Genomic DNA, 13,979 nt, shown 5'->3' with positions numbered 1-13,979 from the left:
CTCTCTCTCTCTCTCTCTTTCTCTCTATATATATATATATATATATATATATATATATATATATATATATATATATATATATATAGAGCTAGGCTAGTATACTATCGGTAATACGGAAGAGCCTCCGTGCTACCAAGTTGTTTTCAATGATGCGGCTTTCAAATCGACGATCAGCTCTGTTAGACTTGATCCACACGATTAAAAGTATTTGAAAAAATATATATAGAGCTAGGCTGGTATACTATCGGTAGTACGGAAGAGCCTCCGTGCTACCAAGTTGTTTTCAATGATGCGGCTTTCAAATTGACGATCAGCTCTGTTAGACTTGATCCACACTATTAAAAGTATTTGAAAACTAAATTTCATAATTTTTCGATATCATTTGGCTGGTGATTAAAGGTCCCAAAATTGACAATTCTAATGGTAGATATGAGGCGTTTGTGAATTTAACGAGGTAAAACAATCTAAATCTGATGAAATTTTTATAGAAAATTCTTTACACTATTTAGAGTAAGATCAGTAGCTCTAATCTTAAATTTAAGTCTTTTATCATCATTTTTTATAAAATTTTTATTTTCAGCCGTTTATTTTTAGACTACTTGTTTGATAGGTAAATGATGCCGAAAAATTATAAAATTTAGTTTTCCAAATACTTTCTGTTGGGCCAATAAGGCGCGGACATGTGGTACGCCGGTACTCCGCTTAGTTTTATTGATTAAGGGTAGTTATTTTGCTGTACACCGGGAGCATCAGAAAAGGTTTTAAGCAATCACCGCGCAAATCAAGGGAAGTTACAGTAACCGCAAGTAGTTCCAAGCGGTTCCAATTGTCTAAAAGTGGCCGGAGAAAACAGGAGTAGTGGCCGATTATGGATAGGGAATAACTGATCAATAGGGGCAATATATAAATAGGCTAATAACGCCTTGAAAAGAGGTCTTTTTCTCGAGAATAAAAGACCACCTTTATTTTCCTTGCAATTTCTTCGCACTTCCTTAGGAGTAGCTTACTTGTAATCCTTTCCTTTTTTCGTATTTACTGCCTTTTTCTTAGGAGTAGAGTTAAGTTAGAGCAACCGAGTCTGTATGCCCTCCGGCATACTCAATCCTTGTATTTTTTCCACAAATCATTTTCAATATATATATAAAGGCTTTCGGCTCTTTCGGCTGACCAGTTTCTGTGTTGTTCCATTCATTCGGCTCATCAGCCGACCTTAGTCTTGTGCAATCCGTATATTCGGCTCATTCAGCCGAACCAGTTTTAGAGTGAAGGTTTTCGAACTCGGTTGATCCGATTTCTCATCAGCCGAATCGTTTGATCTAGTCGAAGGGCGCAAACTTCGAGGGTCACTATTCGTAGCCGCTCCACATCCCTGCACTCTTCCCGAGGGAGATCTTTGACCAGATCAAGGGTCAGGATGTTCGGCTCCCAACACTTTCAATAGTATAGATCAAGTCTAACGGAGCCGATCGTCGATTTGGAAGCCGCATCATTGAAAACAATTTAGTAGTATGAAACCCTCTGTGCTACCGATAGTATATCAGCCTAGCTCTATATATATATATATATTTGCCTTTTTTTCCTTCTTCTGAAGGATGTTCTTCTTAAGCTGCAATGCCAGTGCCCACTATTCCTGGACAAAGTAGTACTTGATTGGATCATCTAGTTCAGTTTTAAAAAAGGCCAGTCAAACAACAATTCTAACCAGTAATAATAATAATAATAATAATAGAAGTTTCACTTAAATCCTCATCTAATCTTGTTGGAAGTCATACAGGGATGGAGCTAAAGTCATATAGCCCATTGATTAGTTATTCGATGGGCATTCAAAAGGTGGAAAATTCAATCTGCCTCCTAAGCATGTAAGAAAATGGAACTCTTAACTTCTGACTTTTTGAGATTTGTACGTTGGAATAGATTGTTAGGAAGAATCTAAGAATCTAGAAGACTACATACTACACGATAATAAAAAGAAAAAAAATAAAACCTAATATAATAAACAACCGGGGTAGGGGGAAGAGATTTTTTTCCCCTCATTGTTATCTTTACAAGTTATATATCTGTTGACCTAATGGCCTTAATTTGGGGGCTTTGTTTCTGTAATAATCTTTATAATTTTTATATTTATTGATTTGAACCACTCTAAAATTTATTTAAAAATACCTTTATGTTTTACAATATCAGCGCCACATTAGTATTGAAATAAGATTAATCGCTAGCTTTTTTCTTTTCCTGAAAAAAATGATAAATAATCATTAATTTTATCAGTATTTTTATTTCTTGTATAATTTAAAAATAGTAAGCCGTCCGTTCACCGCTTTTAGCATTTCAAAAAATCATAACAAAAGAGGGTGCAGTTCGTCAATTTTTGCATTCCTCCCTTTCACGACTCTTTTCTAACAAAAAGGATAAATCAGCACCGTACGTTTTCACCATTCCTCTCTTTCCTCTACTTTGGGGATTAATTATAGCAAAAGCGATTAATTATTTATCATTTCTATAAAAGCACACGGTGAAATATTTACTGCCTTAAACATATCTCGGTTAATCCCCATCTACATAGCATTGATGTGAAAAAAAAATATATATTTCCAAATAAATTTTTTAAAAGATTTTATTTCCAAATTTAAATTTTGATAGGCTCTTTGATTTGATTTGATTTGATTTGATTTTATTTTATTTTATTTTATTTTTTCAGAGGACAGGTGTTATAGATGACTCAGCTTGAAAATCTCGTACCGTAAGGGTTAGCTCCTTAAATTTTGACTAGTGAGCTTCCCAACAACGTTTCATTGGAAGTCTCCAATGAGTAGGCAGAGTCACGTATTAGTTTTATCTTCAACCAATAATTCATTGGGTACTTTTAATAATAAAACTAAAGAAAAATAAATCCTAGAAAAAAGAATTACGCTTTTTTGATAGAGATAAAAATGACATGTGGCGACAAATTGTGCTCCTTAACGAGGCGTTCGCTAAGAGCTCTCCACTAAAGTTTTATTTTACCTAAAATCCAAACACGGATATCTTTTCCCCATTCACAACATTTTGTTAACGAAGTAAATTCATTAATCATTCCATAAAATGGGAAGCACAACTTGGTTAATTATAATGCAAATTATATATATGTAATTAATGTATACATGGTAAGCAATTCATCTTTGCCGAAATAAGACTTGTTATTTATTGTCTGAGGCCAAATCTTGCTTGAGTAAATCAGAAAATATATATTGATATGGAACTGAAAAAATGCCTTCCTCTGAATATTGAAATTAACTCCTGCAACCTTCAAATTAATAGGAGTTTTAAAGGCATGCAAAGCATAGCAAATTAAGTTATTTTATAATTGTTTATATATATATATAGGACTTATTAAGTCATGCATTTAGGGCTTGAGGTTAATTTGTCCCATAAATTTCAATTTAAGCATGGTTAAAATGTCGGGTTTGAAACTAATTTCAAGCCCAATCTTAAACAGTTGAGACTCTCTGATAGGTTCGCAGCGTGAATTTAATTTAAATCGGAAGAAACTAAATTATTAGACTAGAAGTCTGATTAAACTCGAGCCCAGAATTAAACATATTAAGTGTATGAAATAATTCATTTTGTTCAAAACTTTAAGCTATTAGTTAATATTTATAATCAACATTATTTCCACCTTAATTATCTCATTGAGATGGTTCGGAAAGCCATATAATTTATTCAGTATTCGAGTACCAAAACTCCGCTCCACTCTAAAATTATTTATCCAAATCGCAATACTACTATGTTAAAAAGTAAATTTTAAGTGTGCCCAGTAAAAAAATTAATTTAAAAAAAGATTAAATAAAAGGTCCTTCTCATTTTTTTTTTGTTCCATTCAGGCCTTCTAGTCTACGTTTTTTTTTTTTTTTTTTAAGAGAAGGTAGCATGCTATTCGCTTCGTTTATTTTTTTTAAAAAAAATAAATTTAGCTGAAAATATAAATTAATTAAAATTCAAATTTAAAACTTAGGTATCAATTACCAAACTTTTTACTACTTATATTTATTGTAGGGACGGACCATCAGTCTGATCCACTTGTTGTACAACATATGTGATGTCATATCATCATCTCAGGCAATGCTTTCGGCCGGTGAGCAGATTCCGCCTGGGAAGTGCTGCCAGGGAATCAATTCAAATTCCGTGCCCATTTGATCAAATTGATGTGGGCCACTGTCGTCAGCGACGGATCATCGCGTCGCTCATCAGCAATAATAATTCGCATCTGATCCTAATTAATTGACTGGCCGACCTAATTTCTCTAAAATTTCAAATTCGTAAAAAGTTATTGCGTACGAAATCATCCAGTTCCTTACCATCCTTAGCGAAGTATATCTGAACTTTCCGTAGACTGCTAGCTCATCAGCAGCGGGTTTCCGTAGACTGCTAGCTCATCAGCAGCGGGCTGCATTCAAGTGGTCGCATCGGATAACTCAGATGCGAGTTATAGACTTTTATTATAGTTGGCAGGTAGCTGGATGGATGGGTCCTGTACAATGTTTGGAATTTCTACGCGTGAGATTGCGACGAATATGGCACGTCATCAAGTCGGCTGGTTTTAGAAAAAAAATTATGACAAATTAATTAATTAATTAATTAACACATGTTGTATTGAACCAATCACAATAATGCATGGTTTTGCGGCCAACTTGTAAAGCTGCGTTGCATAGTTACCTCAACGGACTACGGAGTAACGGGACAATGATTTGTAAACGAGGAACATGATTGATTAGCTGTAAATTATACATGATGTACTATCCACTGCATTCAAGTTAAGGCTTTTTTTGAAAAATAAATAAATCGTACCGTACAATAAAAATGTTTTATATAAATGTAAAGTCGTATATACAAGATATAATAAGGCTAAAATTTTTAACCTGACTATAATATACTTTGGACATTGGTTAGGTTCAAGAGATTAAATGAGTTAAGCGTGTTAGAGCTAGAATAGTCTTAAAATAGATGAGCTTTCTGAAAAATGGGACGTCACAATTGGTATAAGAGCCAATTACCGGCCGAAAGTATTAGATCAGTCTCAGCTGAGCCAGAGAATACAATGGGGAAGCGAGACTTTCATACTGATGACTGTTGTGGATAAAGCGCGGTTCCCTCATAAGGTTGGTTAAGACTAGCGAGATGAATCTTACATCGCCTTGTACGTGTGAGTTTGAGCTTCATCAGGACGTCAAGACGTAAGAGGGAGAAGAATGTGAGACCTCGGATAGTCCTATATATAAAGATGTAATAGGGCTAAAATCCTTAATTCGACTGTAGTATTTTGATCGGTGGCTAGGTCAAAGTGGTTAAGAGAGTTAAGCGTTATAGAACTAGAGTAATCCTAGAATGGATGACCTCCTGAGAAGTGGAGTGTCACAATAAATATAATTGATTTGGATTTTGAGTTTTTTTTCTTTTTTTTTTTTGAGAAAAAGGTAGCACGCTACGTGCTTCATTTATTGGATTGATGAATTAAGCTACAGCAGTGGGACAATCAGGCCTCGAGAGAGGAAGAAGAAGAGAAAAAAAAAATGCTTCAGTCAAGTAGAGAGAAGAAAATCCCACTCTTTCACTAATAACTTGAGTCTGTGGACTACAAGCCCGGGGTTCGGTTGGATATTCTAAACATCAATTCGTTTCTCACATTCCAAATAGTCCACCAGCAGCCTACAAGATCAGTAAGTCTGGTTCTCTTCTTGTGCAGATCCTTCCTACCCATCCACCTATCCCAGACGAGGTCCACGTCGTCCCCCAGATCTTGGGCCTGAATATCGTCTTCCCCAGTTACTATGATAAATTTGCCGAACACGCACAGGATGAACAGATGGTCCACAATTTTCTCGTCCGACCGACATAGTACACAAGTAGAGTCATCTGACAACCCTCTCTTTACTAGTTTATCACGAATAAGAGTCCTTTTCTTGAGCACCAACCAGCAAAACATTTTTATTTTTAAAAGGATTTTCGGGCTCCAGATCTTAGAGGTACGTACATCTCTCAACCCCCCGTCCGTCAACGCCAAATAGGTCGATTTGACCGAAAACTGTCCATTAGTGCTTCATCGCTATTGAATCGCGCTCGACAGAGAAACCGGATATCCTTTCTTTTTAGATTTGAATTGCATTGGGTGATGGACTGAACTACAGCGAAACAAATGATCAGTACAAGTTGATTCGGTTTGGCAATAAGATTAGCATAACCAAATAGTGCTTAACCACTCTGAACGAATCCTACAAGTAAATTAAATTAAATTGCAACTGTACGACAAGAATTCTTAAAATAAGGTATACAAGTTATTACCGTTTCAAACATCCAGAGTGAATTCATAGTATACAAGTTATTATTGATTCAAACTTCTAATGCGGACCAGTTTCAAAAGTGAGGATTATATATATATATATATATATATATATAGTCCGTTTACTATACTTTTGAAAGTATCGGGACCTCCGTGCTTATAAGTTGTTTTTGATGATAGGATATCCGATTCGACGATCGGCTCCGTTAGGTATAATCTATCTTATTAGAACTATCTAGAAACCAAATTTTATAATTTTTTGACATCATTTACTATGCGATTAAAAGGTCCCAAAAATGACTATTTTAATGGCCGATGCGGTACATTTTTAAGTTCAACGGTGTAGAAGTATCCAAATTCCATGAAAATTTAATAGAAAATTCTACTTAACGTCAATAGCAAGACCAATACTTCCAATTTGAAATTTGAGTTTTTTATCATTATTTTTTATGAGATTTTTATTTTCAGCCGTTCATTTTGAGGCTACTCGTTCACTAGGCAAACGAAGTCAAAAAATTATGAAATTTGGTTTCTAGATAGTTCCAATAACGTAGATCATGTCTAACGGAACCCATCGCCGAATCGGACGTCCCATCATCGAAAACAATTTACAAGTACTGAGATTCCCGTACTTTCGAAAGCATAGAAGCCTAGCCCTATATATATATATATATATATATATATATATATATAGAGTGAGGCTACTATGCTATCGGAAGCACGGAGCCTTCCGTGCTTCCAGCTCGTTTTTGATGTTGCGACTTTCGAATCGTCGATCGGCTCCGTTAAACTTGATCTAGAGTATTTGGAGTACCTAGAAAATAAATTTTATTATTTTTCGATATCATTTGCCTAGTGATCGAATGGGCTCAAAATCAACAAATTTCAATGGCCGTAGTGAGCCGTTTGCAAGTTTAACGGTGTAGAAATATCCAAATCACGTGAAATTTTGATAGAAAATTCTTTATACTATATAAAACAAGATCAATATCTTTGATTTAAAATTTTAATGTCATATTATTACATTTTGTAAGATTTTTATTTTCAGCCGTTGATTTTGAGCCCCTTCGTTCACTAGGCAAATGATATCGTAAAATCATAAAATTTATTTTCTAGGTACTTCAAATACTCTAGATCAAGTTTAACGGAGCCGATCGACGATTCGAAAGTCGCAATATCGAAAACGAGCTGGAAGCACGGAAGGCTCCGTGCTTCCGATAGCATAGTAGCCTCACTCATATAGATATATATATATATATAGACCTGGGCTTGTGTCTTGGGTCTTTTCCGGAAAGAGGTGTAGTTAAGGGGGTCTTCATACATTTTACCTTCGCTTTATGGGTCAAACAGGGTGTCTAAATAAAGCTAGCAAAAGCTAATTAATTAATTAATTTAATTAATTAATTATTCAACTTAAAGAATTTTTTTGGCCTTGACCAGTTCCATTAAGATACTTTCTCTCATCTAAGATATATCTTACATTATCAAGTTACTATATTATTTTATTGGATACGTAATGTAATGGCAAAGCGAATATGGCCCATATGTATTATTATAGTAATAATATATTAATTATTTTAATCGTTACTGGTGTGTGATTGCAAACTTATGACTATAAAGTGTGCTCTTGGCGTGCTTCCTACTCTAACAATGCGGTTATTTTTTTTGTTTTAAAAAAAGGAGAAATGAATAATTTGCTGGCTCTAAATCTCTCACTATTTCTTTATTACACCTTTAATAAGGATTATCTTATTGAATATAATTATAAATACAGATAATTAAATATATATATATTAAAAATATAATATTTATAAGTATATATATTTTGTTTGGTTAAGTGTAGTGAAAAATATTTAAATGATAAATAATGGTTGGTTTTGCATACATTTGAAAGCTTGCATTACAAATTTATCATTTTTTATGGTATGTTTATATTCCATTTAAAAGTTGATTAAGCAAATAAGTTTATCTTTTGTTTAACATTATTCTCTTCAATTGTTATAGTTGGAGCTGCATGCGCCCAATTAATTAGAACATCGTTTCTATATGATACAGCTGATTTTTTTTTTTTTTTTATCTTTTTGATTTTGTCAATCCTCTTGCACAATTCTGATTGCAGCAGTTGGATTAAAATGCATCACACCAAACCGCATATCAAATTGGATCTGTATGTATACAGTTAAAACTGCAGCACGGTTGTAATTATGTGCAACCAAATAGCTCCTTAGAATTCTTTTACTATTTAGTGTTGGCTAACCGTATTGAATAATAAATTAGGATAAAATTATACAGAGATATTTGATTTCACTTACGAAAACAAACCAATAATTAGCTGGTAGTTGTAAATATTAATTGGACTGTTATGTGGTGAACACAAAATGCCAAAGTGTACACTTAGGTATCGTTTGGTTCGAGCTAGTTATAAATAATATGGAAAATAGTGACGCATGCAGTTAAACATACAGTAGTCAAGTTTAAATCTAACCCGTTTAGCAGTATATACATAAGAAAGTAATGCAGAGCAAGAAATAATTTTTATTTGGTTACTTGTAGCTGAAATTTGAATTTGCGGATTTGGCTATTTTATATATATTGGACATGCACTCTCCAAAGAATTTCGGTATTTAGTATTTGTGCAATGGATGATTGGGTAAGTAAGATTACCTCAAATCAAAATTTACTCTCCCAAATATTGTATTAATTTCCAACTGTATTTGATTTGGGCATTTGCAGGCTGAAATACAGTTGTAACACCTCAGGGCTAATAATATTCCCATGTTACTACAACAGAATTAGATTATAGAGACACATATTTAGAATTTTTTTGTGTAAGCGTCACATTTATTTTAATTTTTCTAAAAAAAATCTACTAAGGCCAAATATAAAGTCCAATCCAACCAAAAATAAAAAATTCCTCAACCAACCCCACACAATCCAATCAGTCCGATTACAAATAGAAAAGAAAAAAAAAAAAAATGATCACCATCTCTCTTTCTCCTCCTCCGCCGCCGCAGCCTACGAGGTAGGGTTCCAGCGCCTGGAATTCGGCCGCGAGAGTCTCGCAGGGACCGTAAAGGGTTATGATCGCTACGTGTTTCTCCGTCACAGGTTGCTGGAAGAGTGAGCGTCAAACATCTAGGCAACCCCATATATAGCGACTCCACATATAGCAACACTTTTAAAGAGTATTAGAAATTTAACCAGCAACATCTTTTTTGACATATACCGATATTTAAAAATATTACTATATACCGTTTTTGTTGTAGTGCGTCGGATGTGAAACTCATAGCACATGAATATATAAGAGGCTGAGCATTCCTATAAATAATAAATTGAATTAACAATTTTGAGACGATAGATTTGGCCCAACGAGTTATTTCGTTTACAGTACAATGACAACAAATAAAACAAGATTGAGAGTTTATAATTTTATTAGTAAAATACATGCCAAAATAGAAATAATCAAATGAAGGGGGGGGGGGAGGGGATCATGCTGGGGATGTACTAAACCATGAGCTTCACGAGATGAGGGAGGGGTAACGTCAAAAGAGGACAAGAGGGTCCATGCGCGTTCCAACATGCTAAATATATAGTTGGGCGGCGCATGCATAGAAATTCTTATCAATGAAGGTGTAATTAAACAAATCATCCAAAGAATTGCTGCTTCGAATAGGGCATTGTCTTATTGACAAGGAATCTCTGTATATCTAAAATGTCATGCCTATGTTATAGTGCATTGATTGAGATCTATACCTATCTTTGGATCTAACCTAATAATACTCTTTCTTCTATCATCTTGGTAGAATTTTTTTTTTTTTTTTTTCATTTCTACTCGTATTCGTATAAGAAACATGCATGCTATAAAAGCACATATCAATCACTAGATAAATCTTTCTATCAGACCCATCTTTTCAGATGCTTTTTTTTTTTGTTGGATTTTGCATTTTAAAGTATTCTAAAGTGAAATCCAGCGGTACGAAAGGAAGGTATGCGTCAATTGAGTGTTCTGATAAACCTTTTGGCTTCCAACTAGAGCGAATGTCTGTCGTTATAAAAAAAAAAAAATCAAATAACAGGTTGAGCGCACTGAAGCCTAACCAAGAAAACTTGTTAATTGAACCAAGAAAGACAATTTTGACTAAAAAATTTTAGGAACCGAAATTGGTGGCACCATTTTGATTCTCACTTTTAACGTTTTTTTTTTTAGTTGGATAAATCCCATCTAGCTCACTTCCTAAGGACCACCTATTTTAGAACTACTTTAATCCTATCACGCTTAATTCTTTTAATTTTTTGAGTCTAATTAACCATCGTTAAAAACGCTATCGCTGAATTAAGAGCTTTAGTTATATTATATTTAGTGGGGGACAATTCAAAATCCTCTAAAGAAATATTTTAGTTGAAAATTCTGTGATGCTTTTTGTTACTTTCATCTATTTATTTAATTCATTCGTCATCGGGTGTTGAAAGTTAATTTTTCCGTCGATCTCTTCAACTTTCATACTGGTAGGAGAAGGAATTCCAATCGTACCTTGGGGCATTGTTTCTGGTTAATTCCCCACGAAGAACGGGAATACGTCTTAGAACAGTGCCTCGCACGCTTCCGGTCGAATCGAAACGTTTGATTCTTTTTCTTCAACAACTTTTGGTTTTTAGCGCTCATCTGTAAGTTGATTTATTTATTTTCATCACAAAACTAGTTTTCTAATCACAATTAGATTTTTTGTGTGATATTTTCCTAACAATATTTTGTATATAGGACAATTTTAAATCTCAAGAGTAGCATATTCCTCTCTTTTTAAGTCCTAATGTCTCTCCTTTAAGTCCTAACGTACTTGTCAGGCTCAAGCAGACAACACCAAGTAATGTGACACTCGTCTTTCTAGCCTTAATCGACTTTGTAGAAAGCCGCACTCCACTTACAATAGTCGCCAATCGGGGAGTCGCCAATTGGGGAGTCGCGCTCTACCCGCTGTATGGACTGTAGGTCAGTCACGACTCAACTCACACTTTCAATTGGTGATTGACTCTAATATAAATTGTGACACCCTGCTTTCCAGGAGAATCACCCATCTTAGAATTGCTTTAGTTCTACTATACTTAACCCTCTTAACTTTAGGACCTAATCACCGTCCAAAATATTATAGGTGGGTTAATAAGTGTAGCCCTATTATATTTCATATATAGGATTATTCTAAATCCAATGAGTATTAGAGTAGGTATATAGGGTTCAAACCTCCAACCTCATAGATAGGGGTGGCAATCCAACTCGTTGTTCACGAGTCAGCTCGTGTTCAGCTCGAAATGAGCTCGAGATTGAATCGCTCGTTTAGTAAACAAGCCGAACATGAGCTGAAGTTTTCAGCTCGTTTAATAAACGAACCAAACATGAGCTGGGTTAAGTCACCCGTGTGCGGCTTGATAATAGTTCGAATACATATATTTTATATTTATATAATTTATTTAATTTATATTTTTACATATATATTAAATAATTATATATATTATGTATATATTTTTATTATTTGATTTTTACCAAAAAAAAATATAAAGCCGAGCTCAATTATAAAAAGACTCGTTTATATATAACGTTTCAATCATTAGATCAAAATTTAGTGGATAAGATTTTATAAATTTATTTTTTTATATATATCTAATATAATCCATTTAACTTATTGTTCGGTGGCCAGCTAAATTTTTTGGCTCGATACTTTAACGAGCAAGCTCGTGTTCGGCTCATTTATTAAACGAGCTAAACGCGAGCCGCCCAACTCGCTCGTGTTCTGCTTGTTGACACCTTTACTTATAGACGATTACCTGGTCAACATTTTAAATAAATTAAATTGATTTATTGAATGAGCATAAAATTTATAAATATATGTGTGTGCATATGTAAATGTGTTTTGAATTTGCACTCATGCATATGGCACCGTTTGGTTGGGGAACCAGAGGGGGAATAAGGGGTTATCCCCCCCTTGTTCCCTAAACAAAAAAGGGGCTAAGGCTTAGCGGGTTATCCACGGATAACCCGCTAACAGCCGTTCCCACCCGAGGGTGGAACTACGCTGGCCACCTCAATCGCCCCACTGTTGCCCCTTTCTCTCCGAAGCTGTCGCTCCCCTTTCCTCTTCCTCTTCCCTTTATAATGTATTTTTTCTTGACTTTCAATCTCTGTGAATATCATGGTATCAATAAAATCTTAATTTGTTTCTTCAAGTGATAAGATCAATATACTTTCATTTTATTGAATTATACTTAAGTTGCTGTTATATTTATGTTACTAAGTAACCGTTTGGTTAGATATAATTATAAATGTAATGTAGTTAGAGATGCATGCAGTTGAAAATATAGCAGTTACAGCTACATGCATCCTGTTCAGTTGGATGTAGTAGAAAGTACTGTAAGTATAAATAATTTATTTGGTTGCCTGTAGTTGAGAAATAATTTTTAAAATTTTATCATTTTATATATATGATGGTGAGATTACCTCTAATGTTAAAAAACAAAAATGTTTAAAAAATAATTGAGCAGGTAAGCTTATCTTTTACCTTTTTTATTTAAAATTACTCCCTCCAAGTGCTGCAGTTGGGCCTCCTCCTGCAGTTTCTACTGCAGCAGTTGGACTTAAATATATCAAACCAAACATCGAATTTGTATTTGCATGCAGTTACAACTGCAGTACAACAACATGCAACCAAACGGCCCCTAACATATCTTAGTATGAATATTTTGTAAAATTAATGCCAAATAAATGAGAAAATCTACACAATAGTTCATCATCAAATTCATAATTTTGTCATATTATTTTGAATTTATATAGTAAAATTAAAAGCATTCCAATTATAATTTAGTAAAAATGTATAAAACTTATCTTAACTATTGTTCTTTTGGATTCGGTTACCTAACCTTTAAAATTTCAATTTTACTACCTGACCTTTTAATTTACTTGATTTATGCCGATTAGTGACTTCTTTACTACAAAATTTGAATGCTTTCTCTTTACAGGTTTAACTTATACTAGTGTAAGAACCGCACGATGCGGCGAGTAGATTCTATAGCAGTAAACTAATATATACAATAATTAATCAAAACAATTTCATTATCGACTTTCTTACTCAGCATGGGCAAGAAACTTAAAAAATATATTCTTCTAATATATAAAAATAGTAGTAGAAAGCTCAACTTTATATTAACTAAATATATGAGCTAAAATATATTTATCATGGTGAGGAGAACATAATATAATATATAAATTAAAAAGACTAAAAATTAATTAAATTTATTTATGTATATTACAATCTACAATTTCTTTTTTTGCATTCAAATTCTTAGACTTTAAATCCCCTTCTTCAAATCAAAGGGCCTCTATCATTTGTCTTGAATCTTTACAAATCATTCGCTTATGGCATGCTTGGTATTTTTAATATTGAACTGGATAACATAGTATAGAAGGATTGGATACGATTGCGATTAGGATTGGATTGGATAAATAATAATCCAATCCAATATTTGATGGTTATAGAATAGTATATAAAATTGGATTATTTAATGAGAATCCCCACATCTAAAATAAATTTCATAATTTAGATTTTAATTTGAATTGAGATATTAAATTCAAATTCAAAATTTAAAACTTAAACTCTAAATTTGAACTTAAAGCTTCAATTTT

Source organism: Ananas comosus, linkage group 15, assembly GCF_001540865.1.
Source record: "Ananas comosus cultivar F153 linkage group 15, ASM154086v1, whole genome shotgun sequence".
Classification (NCBI taxonomy): Eukaryota; Viridiplantae; Streptophyta; class Magnoliopsida; order Poales; family Bromeliaceae; genus Ananas; species Ananas comosus.
Note: the sequence above shows the minus strand (reverse complement) of the source record.